Raw genomic sequence first — 16,256 nt, 5'->3', positions numbered from 1 at the left:
GAGTTGATGGGTGCTGACAAGTTGATGGGTGCAGCACACCAACATGGCACAAGTATACATATGTAATAAACCTGCATGTTATGCATATGTACCCTAGAACTTACAGCATAATAAAATAAATAAAACGAAAAAAGAAATTTAAAAACGAGAAGTAAAACAAAAAAACAAAAAACAAAAAATAAAAAAAGAAGTGAACTAATAGTACTTGTCTCAAGGGCATCCAACATGATTATTTGAAAGAAGGAAGTATTTTTCCCATCTGTAATGCACATATCCCTGTAGGCACTGCAAGAGACCCATGAATTCATGTGAGCACCAAATATTGTCAATAAACTGATCCAACGCATCTTGCACACCTTTACATACTACTGTTATGTTTCTAATTATTTATGACAATACAAAATTAAAATGACATTTTAAAACAGTACTAAATGCAGAGGAGGTTTTGATTAATAACATTTTTAAAGTTCAATTGCCATCAAGTAGAGTGTCATTTTTAGAGATTTTATAAAGGAGACTGCAACCACTGTGAAACATATAATCTCAAATAAGGGTGCATGATTGTAATTCTGAGCCCTGGCATTGTCTTCTCCTGTAGGTACTGACCATTTTAGTAAACTGTTTACCCTCTTGCATGACCAAATGGGCACCAGTTCCAAATGTGTCTCAAATGCATATCCTTCATTCCATTTTTTTTTTTTTTTTGGCTCTGCCCTAACAGAGACCCTGTGTGTAAGGGTTATACAGATTCTCACTTATGGATTCCACCTACTTTGGTTTCCTCTGATGTAACACACTCATATAATCAGTTTGGACTTAGAGTTCCAAACATTCCTAGATGAATATAACACAGTATTTGTCTACAGTCAGTTAAAAAAATCAAATGGAAAGATATTTAATATTTAACATGATTATCTTTTGTGTCATTAGTTGGTAACAATCATATTTTATGCTGAGTTTATAGGATTTTTTCAGTAAGCTTTACTCTCTTTACGAATATCTGATTCTTTTAAATGGCATCTCTTAGTGGCTGAGTGGTTTTCTGTATTATTTGCAGCCTATGTTGACTCATTTATTGAATATACATATATCTTTTAAATACCTTATATTTCAAGAGTGATCTGGGTACTAGGAATACAAAATTAATAAGATAGTTTCTATTCTTATAGACAAACACATAATTTTATTCTAGCGTAAGATTATATTAAATAATTTTTTTCAAATACTTAGAGCATAAGACACTTTAATCCAAAACACAAAGAAGAGATATGTTTAAGAATGACTTATTGTTAGTCTTGGAGCAGAGAAGTTGGGAGAGAACATTCCAGGCCACAAAATGCTATGCAAAGGCATGGAGGCAGAAGAGCAAATTACAAGTCTTTTGGGATCACAGGAATGGTGCAAGGATGACAGTAAAGCTGGAAAAAATTGGCAAGGGCCAGAACATAGGAATCCCTGGAGACTACTGTGAAAATTGGATGTCTTACTGATGGCTGGGGGAAACCATTAAATAAGTTTAAGTTGGTGACTAACAGAGTTCAATTTTCTTTCTTCTGTTTTGCTTTTTCAAGATTATTCTGCTTATATTTTGAAATGAAGGTTTGAAGCCCGTGAGGAGGTTACTATGGTAAACACATGAACAATAAGAGAGTTACAGTAAGACTGAGGCAGAGGGGAGGGTGCTCACAAAACTAGGTATTCAATCGGAGGTAGGAGAATTTACTGATGTGGGAACAATAAATTGGGGAGCAGATTTTAGAGCCTTTGATTAGTAAAGAAAATCTGGGGTTCAGAGGCAGATGTAAATTTGAAATGTCCGATATACAATGGAAAGGCATAACTGGAAATCAAATGGACAGGTCTATGACTCAGAATAGGGAAGATTCATCAACTCAACCTAGATTCGTCCTGGTCCACACCTAAACTAGGGTCACTGAGTGGAGAAATAGATGGAGTAAGGATCTCTGTTCTGGCCAAGTCTCCAATTTCAAGGGGTAGGCATTCCACTAAGGCCTCCGAGTTTCCGTTTCTTATTCAGTACAAATTTCTCTGTCTTAAATCATTAGGCAGACTAATTTCTAGGGCTGGTTCTTCCATTGCAGCAAGACTCTTTCAGTTTCGGCAGCCAGAGGCGTGTTCTTTTCCTGACCACCACTGACAAAGAACAAAAATGTTGACCATGTTTTGAACACACCCCAATTTTCAAATGGAGAAGCCTGTTCATGGTAGGTGACTTGTTTGACAGGATACAAAATCAGTCACAGTGAGGGCACTGGATTTGAAGTCTGAAATGTCTGATACTCTTGAAAGATTGAGCTAGAATCCCCTCAGTGGTGCTTTAGGAACATGATAACCATTTGATGTAGCCAGAACATGATTTAATGCATTGCTAATGTATTTAGCCCTAGTGAAACTGATCCTACTTCTTCAACATAACTTTTCTATCCCCCAGTAACCCATTACTAGGAAAGCCTTGCCAAGATGGGATATTTTTCTCTGAAGAGATTTGATAGAATAGCAAGATAATTTGATGAGTACTGAGTTGGTCATTTTAACACATTTATCCATATCACACATCTTTGGCTCAAACATTTCTTTAAATACCTAAACTATCTGATCATCATAATGTTCCTTGCATATTTTAGATGCTGACTCCATGAAACCCAGCTTTCCCTGATGAGTTAAATCTTTTCACAATCTGGCCCCACTCAGAGGCAGAATTACTATGAAGTTTTTGAAGGTTAATATAGTCCCTCACATGCATGGGTTTCCTCCAAGACCCCGGAAAGGGCCCTAGCACTGTGCTCACACATCACATACAAAATTGGCACAATTTTTTTTCTTTTTCGACATAGTTATCATTGCTGTGCTTTCTACCTCTACTTTCTTTTTTTAGGGGTTTTGGGAAATTCCAGTTCAAGGAAAGGCAAACTGACAGGATATTCAGTTTGTGCTTAGTGGGGGTACGCTTGTGCAGTTGACAGTATCATGCGTAGTTGAGTTATTGCTAGCCACTGAGCGTAGAAATGACTCCTAGGAATACTTCTACCACCCATTGTGCTGACTCTCCTGTTGTCACAACAGGAGGGCAGGACCAGATGACATGTAGATGTCCTACATTACTGCCAACCAAAATATAAACGTAGTGGGGAAGAAACAAGGTTTGAAAACCGAGAAACACTTTGTGAATAATTTTTACATTCCTCAGAAATGTAAAACTCTAAGCAAAATATTCTTTCTTATGGGCCCCTAGTCTAAACAATCAACAAAAACAACAAAAAAGACACCAAAAATAATGCTAAAGACAGAATTATCTTTCTACTCTCACTGTACAAATGATTCTTCAAGATTATAATGTGAAGAGCAATTAAAGAGGATGCAGCCAAAACATGCAGGGAAAGGAAAGTGTCATAGAGATGTGTCTGGTATCAAGTAACAAAGGTATTGTATCATTTTTCTTGATTTTCATTGATTTTCAGATTTGGAATGTCTTGTGATTATCTTTTGCTGAAAGTTCATGTTCCCCCAATATTTATATGTTGAAATCCTAACCTCCAAAGAGATGATGTTAGGAGGTGGGTCATTTAGGAAGTGATTAGGTCTTGAGGGTGGAGCCCTCATGAATGAGATTAGCACCCTTCTAAGAGAGGTCCCAGGGAGCTGTCTTGACCATTTGACCACATGAGGACATAGCTAGAAGGCACTGTCTGTGAGTAAGTGGGTCCTCACAAGACAGCAAATCTGCTGACGCTTTAATCTTGGACTTCCCAGCATCTAGAATTATGAGAAATACATTTCTGTTCTTTTTAAACTACTTCGTTTATGACAGAATATACTAAGACTTTTTTTTTTTTTAAAGGAAAAGCTTTTCTTTCGTAATTGAGGTAACATACAATCACACAATCAGGTCAGACTTCTATAATTCTGATACCTTATATCACTAATCATTTCAAATAAGTAAGAAGTTATGAGAGAGAGATGAAGCAGGGGGAATGCCAGGACCTTCCATTAAGTTGTGCCCAGGGACTTTCTTGTTACATTTGGGTCCAAGTTAACATATGACACTTCTAAGCAAAGCGTGCAGTCCCATCACTTGCAGAGGGAGCCACTTCAGTTCTGACACATCCCATTAGACATACAGAGTTAATGTGTATGTGACATTAATGTGTGTTTGTGACATTTTTCAGTAAATCCACAGACTTCAGGTATATTTACTACCAGGGCTGCATAGAGCCAACCTCCTTGTATATGTGACCAATGCCTCCTGAACTTCCCCCCTTACCACACTTTTCAATATGCTTCCATTTAATAATTGAATTTTGCTGGCTTCTCCATCCCTATTCAAATGGCTCTGACATTACCCAAGACGTGGTTGGTATTTCTCAACTCAGACTTCTCTTGTGAGGGTAATTTTCACCACTGCCTCCTAACAAGCTAACAATTGCTTTCTAACAGCCTGTAATGAACAGATGCTTCAGACAGCTTAGAAACTCAAAACCCAAGATGTCTTGGCCTTATTTGAGTTCTGCCAAAGGCTTTGATCTACGTATGTTCAGCCGCGGATTATAAGGACAAAGTGGGGCTGCCTGCACCACCATCCTCTGTAAACCTCTGCATGTTTATTTCTGCTCATGATCCTCTACATATTTTACTGTTTTCTAGTGCCTTTGCGTTGAGCATCCATCAGGATTTCCAGAAAAGGAAGAGAATTGTTATCAGTACTTGAATAGCCCTGCTAGTGTCCACGTGTCTTTTCTCTCAGCAGAGCCCGTGAAAATGTATTTGTCAGTTAGGGGGATGGCCTTGGTTGCCTCAGTCCTCACAATTTCCAGGAATTTCACAGACATTTCAATTTTAACTGGAAATGCCAGCCAGCCTCCATTTGTCTTCCAGCGCTTCTCCCTCTGAGTGATAATCAGTGATAATCATGCCCTCAGTGCAGTGCTGTGCTCTCACTTGCTCTAATGGATTTCAAGTTGAAGTCCTACCTTATTGGATTGCAGCCATATGCCTGAGAATTCGTATTTCTCCATGTTAAAACAGTGCACGTAAGGCCAATGTGCATTCCACAAGATTGCAAACTGTATGTGGCTGGACTCCAAATCTGATATGGAAAAAAAATGTGTCTGCCAAGAAGGTAACATCATACCAGTCCTTGCTGGCCTATTGCACTTCCTGGAGAGTCTCCACTGTGTAGAGTACGGCTGGATCAATCAGAGGAATCAACTTGTCTAATCCTTGATAGTCTAGTATTCACCTCTAAACACTGCTACCTGTAATTACTGGCCACACTGGACAAGTAAAAGGACAATAAAGGAATCGAAACTCCCATCTCAACCATTTCTTAATGAGAGCAACAATTTCTTGTTTCCCTCCCGGAATTATTTATTGTTTCATGTTCATTACTAAGGAAGTCTTGGATCTAAAGATTTTTGTTTATCACAGCCAATTAAAACTACATGAGAAAGATTTAGCAGATATCCTCCTTGTAAAGGGTAGCATTCCCTATTTGCACAAAGTACCCCTCCCAAGCTCACATTCATAAAAAGGCAGGGGGACCATGCTTATGCAATCACTTTCCAATTCATCACTCTGCCCTTACCGTGGTTGCCTGAGCAGCACCGGGACCCCTCTCAGGTTCACCTCCATGCCATTCAGAGCAAAATTACCCTCCTTACCACTTTACGCTGGGCTAACATTCATAAGCTATGTTACTGAGAAAAATGACTTTCCCATGTACTTCACACTGGGCTAAAATTCCATAGCTAACAATCCTAAGAAAGTTTTGTTTACACCCCGTGTCCCCCATCTTAACCTAATCATTGCATGAAGTCTAAGATCTCTTGCAGAGATGAAGCATGGAGATCTTGGCCTCTCAGTTCATCTTATCTTTTTTCATGGCTTAGCCTTTAATTAAGGGAATAAATTTCTTCAGAGAGTATAGATCAAGCAAAAGTACCACTGCCCTTTAAGAGTTAAAAGAGACTGGGAAACCTCCCATGCCTTTACTCACTGCAGCTTATTAGATGTCAGATCATCCAGAGGCCTTTGCTCATAAGTAGTTGCAGCCACTTGGGGATCAGTCATCAGCACAAATAATCACTTCCATTCAGCAATATACATCATCATCAGCATATTTCCCTGATTGCTATTTCTGCAGTAACATGTCAATAATTGTTCCCCAGGCTTTTCTAACATTTTGCTTTTCAGTGTCCTAATGCTTAAACAGAAAGCATCCTTTTGAGATTCCATCGTTACCTGCACCTGGTCTCTAGCTGTGTTTATAATTTTGTGAGTAACCAGGGGCAATAATTGAGTTATTTTGCTAGTGAAAGTAATATCTTTCCTAGTTGTCAAAGAGGCATGATAAGCTATTCAGAACTAGAAAATGTAGTCTCGCTGAGGTTTCCACCTGTCACCTCCTCCTCTCATAGAAGTCTCACTTTCATAAGGGCTTTTAACAATGGCCAGAGAAGAGAACTTTTATTTAATTTGCCATTTTTCCTGTGACTCCTGTCTATCCACTTAGCCATTTTCCCCAGATATATCGATTTCCTACAAATTCCACTGATAAGACTCATTCCAGTAACTACGCCTTGAATTTTCACCTTTCCATACAAAGGCTAATAGGCAGAAAACACAGCAACAAGCCTGCATAGTTTCCCCCATTTCTTCTTTTCCTTGCCAAAATAACAACAATATCTGAGCTATTGTGATTTATGGATCTAAAATGCAACCCTACTCAATGCACCGATCAGAAAGAAAATGAAAGAGCATGTTGTGACATCAGACACACAAATTAGAGATCTTACCCAGTATCAAATACAAGAGCCCAGGGAATTTTACCCCAAAATTAGTCCCCTGGTTTGCTGGTTATTTTAAATTAAAGGCTCTTGAAATTCAGCAAATGCTAGAAGAGGCTCCACTTTGATATTCTGTTATCTACCGTAAGACTAGATCTGCCGAAGAGAACACAATTGCATTCCATCCCCTCTGAAATCCCATTCATTATCAAGTTTATTTCTGTCTCTGAGGTCCAGTCATTCTCCCTAATAACCACTTACTACCCCTCAAAAGAATTGCCTACATTTCTCATTCCCCCACCCCATGAGGAAGAGTATGTAAGCATCTGTACTTCACTGAGTTACTGGGTAATCTCTTTCCCGCACTCCCCCATGCTTACATACATTAATACAATTGTAATTGTCAATTCATTTCAACAGACTTAGACTTGATTCGTCAGAGAGAAAAGCTTTGAATTTCCCTAGAGGAGCTTTACTAATAATTTAAGGAATCCAAGTAATCACAAGTCTCAGAAAAACACGTAAAGTATTAGGGTCTCCAATGTAGTTCCCCAGATGTGTACTGGTCCTGTATCAACAGAAGTGCTCTCCCAATGATACATGCAGTCACATTCCTTACAATGCACAGAAGGAGGCACTCTGGTCATTACAACATTTTTTATATTCCGATAGTTACACAGATAACGAGAAATTTTCTCTGGAATTTCCCCATAAAAGTATAACTGGTTGGGTGTGGTGGCTCACGCCTGTAATTGTAATCCTGGCACTTTCAGAGGCTGAGGCAGGCGGATTAGGAGGTCAGGAGATGGAGACCATCCTGGCTAACAAAGTGAAACCCCATCCCTACGAGATGGCGCCACTGCAATCCAGCCTGGGCGACAGAGCGAGACTCTGTCTCAAAAAAAAAAAAAAAAGAAAAGATAACTGTCATGTTTTTTGAGCTCATGAAATCCTAGAGAAGGAAGTTTATACATTTATGCTTGGGAAAAACAATCAGAAGACAGTTTCTCTCCTGCTAGCAAATACCACTGGTTTGTTTGCCAAGAGATATGTCATTAGTGAGTTTACAATAAAAATTGATGATGCCATTTGCTTTCTCTCCCAGGAACATATTGCTGTCCCGGAAAAGGGATTCAATGGATTACCTACCTCCTGTTTACCATTTCCTTACCTGCCTCAATTTGTATTTGTACTCCTGGATTCTTTTTCCAAAAAGTCACCCCTGAATTATATCTTTCAAGATTTCCCAAAATGGGATCAATCCTTGGCTCTGCTGTATGCAGGCAATGAGAGAAGAGTGAAGATACACCTCCATCCTTCTCTATCTTTTCTGCTGCACATTATCCAATCCCATCCACACCCCATTTATCCTAGGTACACTTCAACCTGTTCTCCTACATGTCTGTTTAACTCTGTCTGAAATCAACTGTTTCCCTTTTGGGAAAAATCTTTTATTGATTTCAAATTTTAGTGTTCTTCCAATTACCTCTACAAAATTTTCTCTAATTTTGCTACCTCTTATAATTGTATCCTTTATCTGAAATGTCATTACTTATGCAAACATCTTCGGATTACGACTAATAATAGCTACCTCAATTGAGTGCCTACTATTTGCCGTAAACTTTTCTAGGCAACTTACATGATTAATAACTATATCAATCCTACTAGTCATCATTGTGCATATTAGTCTTTTGCCCAACATCATATAATTAGCAGATATAATCAAAAATCATTATCTCACTTTGTGTCTGACTGCCTTCAAAATGCACCACATCATGATGTATTGACTCTACTCTGCTTCATAGTTTTCTCTAAAACTATTTACATGTTTTACCTTTTCCTGCTAAATGGTAAGCACTTCCATGGGAAGTACCCTGCATTGTTAATTTTATTATCTCTCTTCACACTAAATATCATCCATCCATGTTGTAGTAATTTTGTAATATTCATAGAATATACACATGAATGAATGAACTACATAATAAAAGTAAAGGTCACATTTTCTGCTTATTCTATAATCCCTGAGGTATGAATACAATATAAATGTATCTATAAATCATTGCTGATTATATGTTCAGGTTGTTGTATTTTTGGGGCTAAATAATGGACTATTTCAATAAAGACCCAGAGATGCAGGGTCTTAAAGAATACAGAAATTTTAGGTTGGGATGGGAGGATCACTTGAGCTCAGGGGTTAAAGACCTGACTAGGCAACATAGTGAGACTCCTTCTCTACAATTTTTTTTTTTTCCCCAGTTAGGCAGACTTGATGCTCTGTACCTTGAGTCTCATCTACTTTGGAGGCTGAGGCAGGAGAATTGCTTGAGTCCAGAAGGTCAAGGTTGCAGTGAGCCATGATCACACCACTACACTCCAGGCTGGGTAACAGAGCAAGGCCCCGCCTTTAAAAAAAAAAAAAAAAGAAAAGAAAAGTTATATATTTCTCATATAAAGCACTGACCTAGTAGGCTGCCTTGGATCAATTAAGTCACCCATGCACCAAAGTTGTGGGTTGCCATCCTCAACATGAAGCTTTCAGGGTTACTACAGACATTGCCATTTCCAGCCAGCGTTGAGGAGAAAGCACAAGCCCAGAAGAATAGGTATCCTTGCAAACAAGTCATACGGAAGTTGCATAGTTAAAATCCTTTTTCATTCTGTTGGCCAAAACACAGTCACAGGGTTGTAAGAGTCGATTGGAAAATGTAGCCCCTGGTTCTCTAGGTGGCAATGTGCCAGGCCAAACCTCTATTACAAATGGTACCTGGCTTAACAATGATTTGATGTAGGATGTTTTTAACCTTACAGTGGTGCAAAAGTGATACACACTTACTCTAAACCGTATTTCAAGTACCCAGCACCATGATATGGTGCATTTTGTGTTACACTTCCACTATAATATTTAATAAATTACATGAGATATTCAGCACTTTATTATAAAACAGACTTTGTATTATGTGACTTTACCCAACTGTATGCTTAGGTAAATGTGTTGAGCACATGTAAGGTAGACTGGTCTTAACTATGATGTTCCATAGTGAGGTATATTAAATGCATTTTAGATGTATGACATTTTCAACTTATGATTGGTTTGTCAGAAGATAACCCCATTTTAAGTCAAGGGGTATCTGTATTATATGTAGGCTAGGACAGGCCAATGTTATAACAGCCAATTCCCAACTCTTAGTGGCTTAAAAGTATATTTTATTGTTTATCCATTCTCCATGTCCATCATAGGTCAGTGGGGAGCTATGCTCAATATTTTTTCATTGCTCTTACTCTGAGATCCTGGTTACTACCGGGATCTATGCCTGATGCTGAGACAGGAGGAAAAAATATATAACTCCTAAGAGTCTGGCATTGACATTTATGTGGTCTAGCCCAGTCATGACACACATCACTTCCATTAACAGTACCTGGTCAAAGAAAATAATTATTGGGCAGAACTAGTCATGAGAAAGGTCTCAACCAACCACAGCTGGCTATGAATTACAAGCCTCATTTTTACCTAGATGATAGACAGATGCCAGTATACAGTGAGCAGCAACAACATTTATCACATTCTAGGAAAGGTGAAAGATGAATCAGGTTTATAACCAACAATACTCAACCCCGGCCTGAAGATGTTTCATTGGGGAACAAATGTCTGCCATGCTAAGCTATATGGTTTGGATGCAATTGACTTCATGCTCCAATCTAATAATGGGCATTTATTGACCTAAATCAATCAGCTTAATCTTACACACTTGATCATAGTTGATTCAGAAATAGGCATGTAGCATAAGTTAGCATAAGATTAACAGTGTTAATGTTAAAGCTGTGGGAGAGACATACTCTTTAAGTATAGACAAGAAATATGTAGCCTTGGCAAACGTTGGTACCCACCATTTTAAGAGGGATCACTCACGTATGAAAAAGTATCACTGTTAGACATTGGTAAGCTACTAGGTTAAATTAACCTTTCAGTTTTGCTATTTAATACAGTCCATTCTGCGTATTCTGTTACTGACAAAATAAAGACTTAAGTGATCAACTTGGCCCATAAAGCTTAAGAAAACTCGCATTAGTATAATTACGGAAAAGCAAGGCTTATGAGTTGAAACGCAGAAATGTTACTTACAAAAAGTGACATCAGAATTTATCCTAGAAACCGTATTAAAAATAGCTTGATGAAATGAGCCTATTTTGTACTTTAAAACTGTGGCGCTGCTGGGTTTTGCCAAGTTTCCTTATGGGAGAACTAAATGACCCTGAAAATTGCGGAGAAAAGCTTTCAGAATTCTTGAGATCATCTGAGATATACACAATAAAAGAAGTGGAACATGGTAAAAAAAAAAAAAAAAAAAAAAGGTGGGTAGCAAAATTGCAAAATCCTGCAAGCTGTGCAATTAACCCTTTACTTTAAGCAGTCCCCTCAACAAAAAAAAAAAAAGTCTCCAGTAAAGTCTATCACCCTGATGAGTGTTTGGCAACAGATTTATTTTGGTAAATGAGTGTCAAGTTGGGGTTTTGTAGAAGCAAAGCTCCACCTGGAGAAGCCAGAACTCAGGAGGCAGAGAAGGTCAGGAGAACATAATTTGTACTTCAACCCTAAATAAACATCAGCAAAAATTCGGTGGAGGATTTCAGACTTGAAGGTATGAGGATATCTGGAAAGGGAGAAGGTTGGATATTCCAAGAAATGAAGCTTAAACCTCAAGAAAACATTTTGATAACTTTAAAAGTTCAAGTTAGATAAATAGAGTGATTTTTCTTTCTCCACAGTCTGTTCACCCAGAATCAATGTAAGGGCAAAAAAGTTTTTGCTTCTCCCACTGAGGGGCATTAAAATTGGTAGTGATTGTTAGTAAAGCTAAACATATTCCACAGTGTATGCACACCAATGAAAAGAACTGGTCTACAAAGTATGCTTTTAATAGCCAGGTCAGGAGTGAAGTCTTAAATCCTACTCCAAATTTGTCACTAATCAGGAATGGGAACCTTACTGGGACTTGCACTAATGTAAGTCCCAGCAAGTATACTGTGGACTAACATTAGTATCAAATTCCCTTTGTCTCTATAAATCTATAAAAAGCAATAGTAACTAGAATATATAAGCAATTCATGTAATACTTATGCCTAATATCTGTACTAGTTACTCTGCTAGCCTGTGACAATACTATTACACTATTTGTATACGCCATTTAAACTTTCAAATTCTTTTCCCATACACCTGGTATTTTCATTGTAAAAATACTATGCAAGAGGATTGGCAGTTGATATTAAGCCCATTTCACCGATTAGGAAAGTGAGGTAGAGTGAGGGCAAGGAATTTGCCCAATGTTGAACAACAAATAAATTATTGAACAAAAACTAGAATCCAGATTTTTACCTTCTAACTTAGGGATTTTGAACCAAAAAAGAATATAAGGCCGGGCATGGTGCCTCACGCCTGTAATCCTAGCACTTTGGGAAGCCGAGGCGGGTGGATCACGAGGTCAGGAGATCGAGACCATCCTGGCTAACATGGTGAAACCCTGTCTCTACTAAAAATACAAAAAATTAGCCGGATGTGGTGGCGGGCGCCTGTAATCCCAGCTACTAGGGAGGCTGAGTCAGGAGAATGGCGTGAACCTGGGAGGCGGAGCTTGCAGTGAGCGGAGATCGCGCCACTGCACTCCAGCCTGCAGCCTGGGTGACAGAGACTTCATCTCAAAAAAAAAATATATATATATATATATACACACACATACATATATATATATTTATAAAAGATACAGTCTGTCTCTATATATAAAATCTAATACTGTACTTTATATTTTATTCACTATACTTTGTATTTACTATACTTTTATATATCAACACTATACTACTGTACTACCATATACTACAAATGAATAGTATATTTTACATATAAGTACTATATGTAATAGATAGTATTGGATATATAATTATGTAAAATAACATTATGTATATATAATTATGGAAAATATAGATCCAATACTATATATGCATATATATACAGTAATATATATACATATATATGCAATAAATAGTATCGTAGATGAGGTTCTTTCTTGCATTATATCCATTACTATTTATTGCCCCAGGATAAATAATGAACAGTAGAAAGAATAAATGCCCTGAGATGCTGCAGACCAAAATGGAGTCAACATGGAAAAGCAACAGATGCTTAATAGAAAAATAATTTTGTTCAGACAAATTTGCAGCACAAATATGCTGACATTTTTATGAAGGACTAATATCTCTTATCTAACTGAAGTAAACCACAGTCATAAATTACAGTACCTGAACTTCAGTGAGTTTTCAAAAATACATCACCCACCAAAGATTAATCTCCAAGATCAACAAGCACTATTCGCAACATAGGAGAGTGAGTCCAGTGACAAATGGCTTGGAGAAAGGAAGCATTTGAAGGTGAAGAGCAGTGACAAGTGAGGCTCCATGGGGATTAAAATATGAAGACCATTTTGGTTCACTATTTTTCTGTATTTCCAATGCTAGAATGGAAGCAACCAGTAAAAATGATGAAGGGTGCAAATGTGAAAAAAAAAACAAAACACACCTAAGAGGATGGGGACAAATTTAGGGAGCAGAACTTAATTTAAAATAACTGTGACAAAATTGGAGTACAGGGAAATAATTTACTGACTAATGTACCTCAGCGTGTGTAAATAAATAAATACAAAATAACAAGACTAGAGTTACAAACAGCGTAACAAGCAAGACAGAGCCATGATGAGCAGAATCTGCATACTCTGGGGACTTTCAAGTACTCAGGGATACAACATTATGCGAAACAATTCTGGCACCGGATCACTCCCTGACAGTCGTAGCACTGATGCATCAATCTTTAATCTTTGGGATGTACAAAAAAAAAAAAAAAAAAAGGTGATGATTTTGTAACTTGTTGCATATTCCACAAATTCCTTCTTTAATTTTTGATTTTCTGCCTGCTCTCCCAAATTTAAGCATTCTTGTTTTCCTTTTTCTTAACTGTATCTCATTTTTATGTTTTTCTCCATCATCTTTCACATGTTTTCTTTGTTAATTTATAAAAATCACAGATACAGTAGTACCACCTTGGTGGTTTTGCTTTCTACAGTTTCAGTTACCCAAGGTCAATCACGGTCCAAAAATATTACGCAAAAAATTCCAGAAATAGATGATTGAAATGTTTTAAATTGCATGCCACTGTAATTAGTGTGATGAAATCTCACCTTGTAAAAATAAGGGCTACTTGAAACAAGCACTGTGATACCATGACAATCGATCAGTTAACCAAGACGGCTACTAACTATAATAAACCCTAGTGTTGTATTTGGTAAGTACAATTAACATTTCAACCTAATTAGACAGGTAAGTTTTTATTCCCTAGGATTTGACTACTTTCTATAACTTCAAAATTCCCTTACAATTTATTGTCGAACTCATCACCGTTCTATGTCTAATCCCATCTCTGTGCCAAGATGCTTCTGCTAAGAAAAATAATAAAATCACATTTTATCACTTTCAATGCAGTAGAGGACAACAAGCATTGGAGGTGACTCTAGCAGTAGCAGGAATCCAAAAGCACTGAAAAGATACAGGCCCTGGCTTTCCCCTGTGGTGGCAGCACGCCCCAAAGGAGGCATGTTGGATGAAAGAGTGATGGGAGTGGAAGCCCTGCAGAGAAGTTCAGAGAAGAATGGACTGGAAGATGCATTGGGGCATTGCTGGAAATCTCAGTGAAGAGCTGGCTTAGCTACTAAGATTGCTTGCCCTCAACTATCTCCTCCCTCTTCCAACTCGTCTTAGTCCATCTTATGTTACTATAACAGAATACCATAGACCAGGTGATTTTTAAAGAACAATGATTTATTTCTTACAGCTCTGGAGGCTGTGAAGTCCAAGGTCATGTGGCCTGCATCTGGTGAAAGTCTACTTGCTGCATCATCCCATAGCAAAGGCAAGAAGGCAAGAGAGTAAGAGGGGGCCACACTCACTTTTATAAGAACCCCACTCTCGAGAAAACTGAACTACACCTGAGAGATGATGACATTAATCCATCCATGAGGGCACACCGCCCATGACCTAATCACCTCTTATTAGGGCCCCGCCTCCCAATACTGTTGCATTGTGGATTCAGTTGTCAACACATGATCATTGAGGGACACATTCAAACCACAGCACAACTCTACTGAGATTCCATCAAGTGGTGCTACACCTGGCTTGATGTAGACCAACAAAAAGAGACCAATATCAGTGAACTGAGCCAGAAAAAGTGTGCGCCTTCTAAGAGAACAGTCAGTCTTCAGCACATGTGAAATGGGGACCCTACAAGGCCAAACATCAACATTTGTTATTTAAAGAAAAGCTGCAATATAAATTTCATGTATATTTAATTTTTAAAATCTTGACAATTGATTGCATTTTATTTTTAAAATATTGTCCTGACTAAATAAAATATATCTTCAAGACATTTGTGGCTCGCGGAAGCCAATGGACAATTTGTGTCTTGGTTTAAATTCTAATTTATAATACAAAATTACATCTATTCCAAGCCAGAATGTGTTAATTTGCTTCCTTTTTAAATTGATCATATGAGGATCCTTGAGGAGCCTCATTCTCTGTGGGGTTTGGGTAAGATAAACTATTATGTAAAACATAATGATGATAAAAGCAAGTTGGATTTTTATAATTCATTGGAATTTAAGAGTGACATGAAGTTTATAAGTACACCACTCGACACCTAATTTCAGTCTTTGTTTCCACTAAAATTTTGAAAAACTGTATTTAGATCTTTAAGTAAAATGAACACCCTATTAAAAGTAACCATAAGGTATCTTAAGTGCTTTCAATCTCAAAACAAAACATTGACAATTATAAATTATGAAAGTCATATAGAATAAAATCACAATGTATGTGACCTAAGTTCACAATGATATACTCACTCTATTTCCAGTATTAGACTTCATAACCTAATGGTCAAAGAGAGGGAAAGCATTTAAGTTAATGATATTACCAGCCAAAAAGGGTGGACACTGAGGGGAACAAAATTTCCTTGGCTAAAATGAAAATGGTTACATATAGATAGCAATTTAGATTTTAGTTGGAATTACCTATTTCTGGCTCTAAAATATTGCTTTATTAATTAACACACAAATTAGAATCAATTCTGTAAGAGCTATTTTTGTTTTACTTTTTAAACATCTTCATCTATGTCTAACATGCTAAGTCAGACAGAAATATTTAGGTGTATAACATTTGTGCATCTCTTTAGAAACTAGAGTATGAAAGTAAGGTTTAAAGAATAAGAAAAATAGAGAATAAATTGTCAAAGTATTTAAAATGTCTAATTTTAAATACTACCACTGAAATTAGTATCCTTATTCCAGGTATTGCATTTGCATGATACAACAAGCTTAGAGACCAAATAAAACTAGTTTGGTTTAAGAAAAATCAGATTTTAAG

The 16,256-nt window shown here is 37.4% G+C and overlaps 1 pseudogene; it reads right to left on the bottom strand.

Annotated features, from left to right (window-relative positions):
- LOC105554250 overlaps nucleotides 1–14,437 on the bottom strand; it is a 27,764-nt pseudogene extending 13,327 nt beyond the window's left edge.
- Nucleotides 14,438–16,256: the final 1,819 nt, after the last annotated feature.

The sequence above is a fragment of the Mandrillus leucophaeus genome, unplaced genomic scaffold, assembly GCF_000951045.1.
Source record: "Mandrillus leucophaeus isolate KB7577 unplaced genomic scaffold, Mleu.le_1.0 Scaffold636, whole genome shotgun sequence".
NCBI lineage: Eukaryota > Metazoa > Chordata > Mammalia > Primates > Cercopithecidae > Mandrillus > Mandrillus leucophaeus.
The sequence above is the reverse complement of the archived record's forward strand: the minus strand, read 5'-3'. Positions and strand labels throughout refer to the sequence as shown.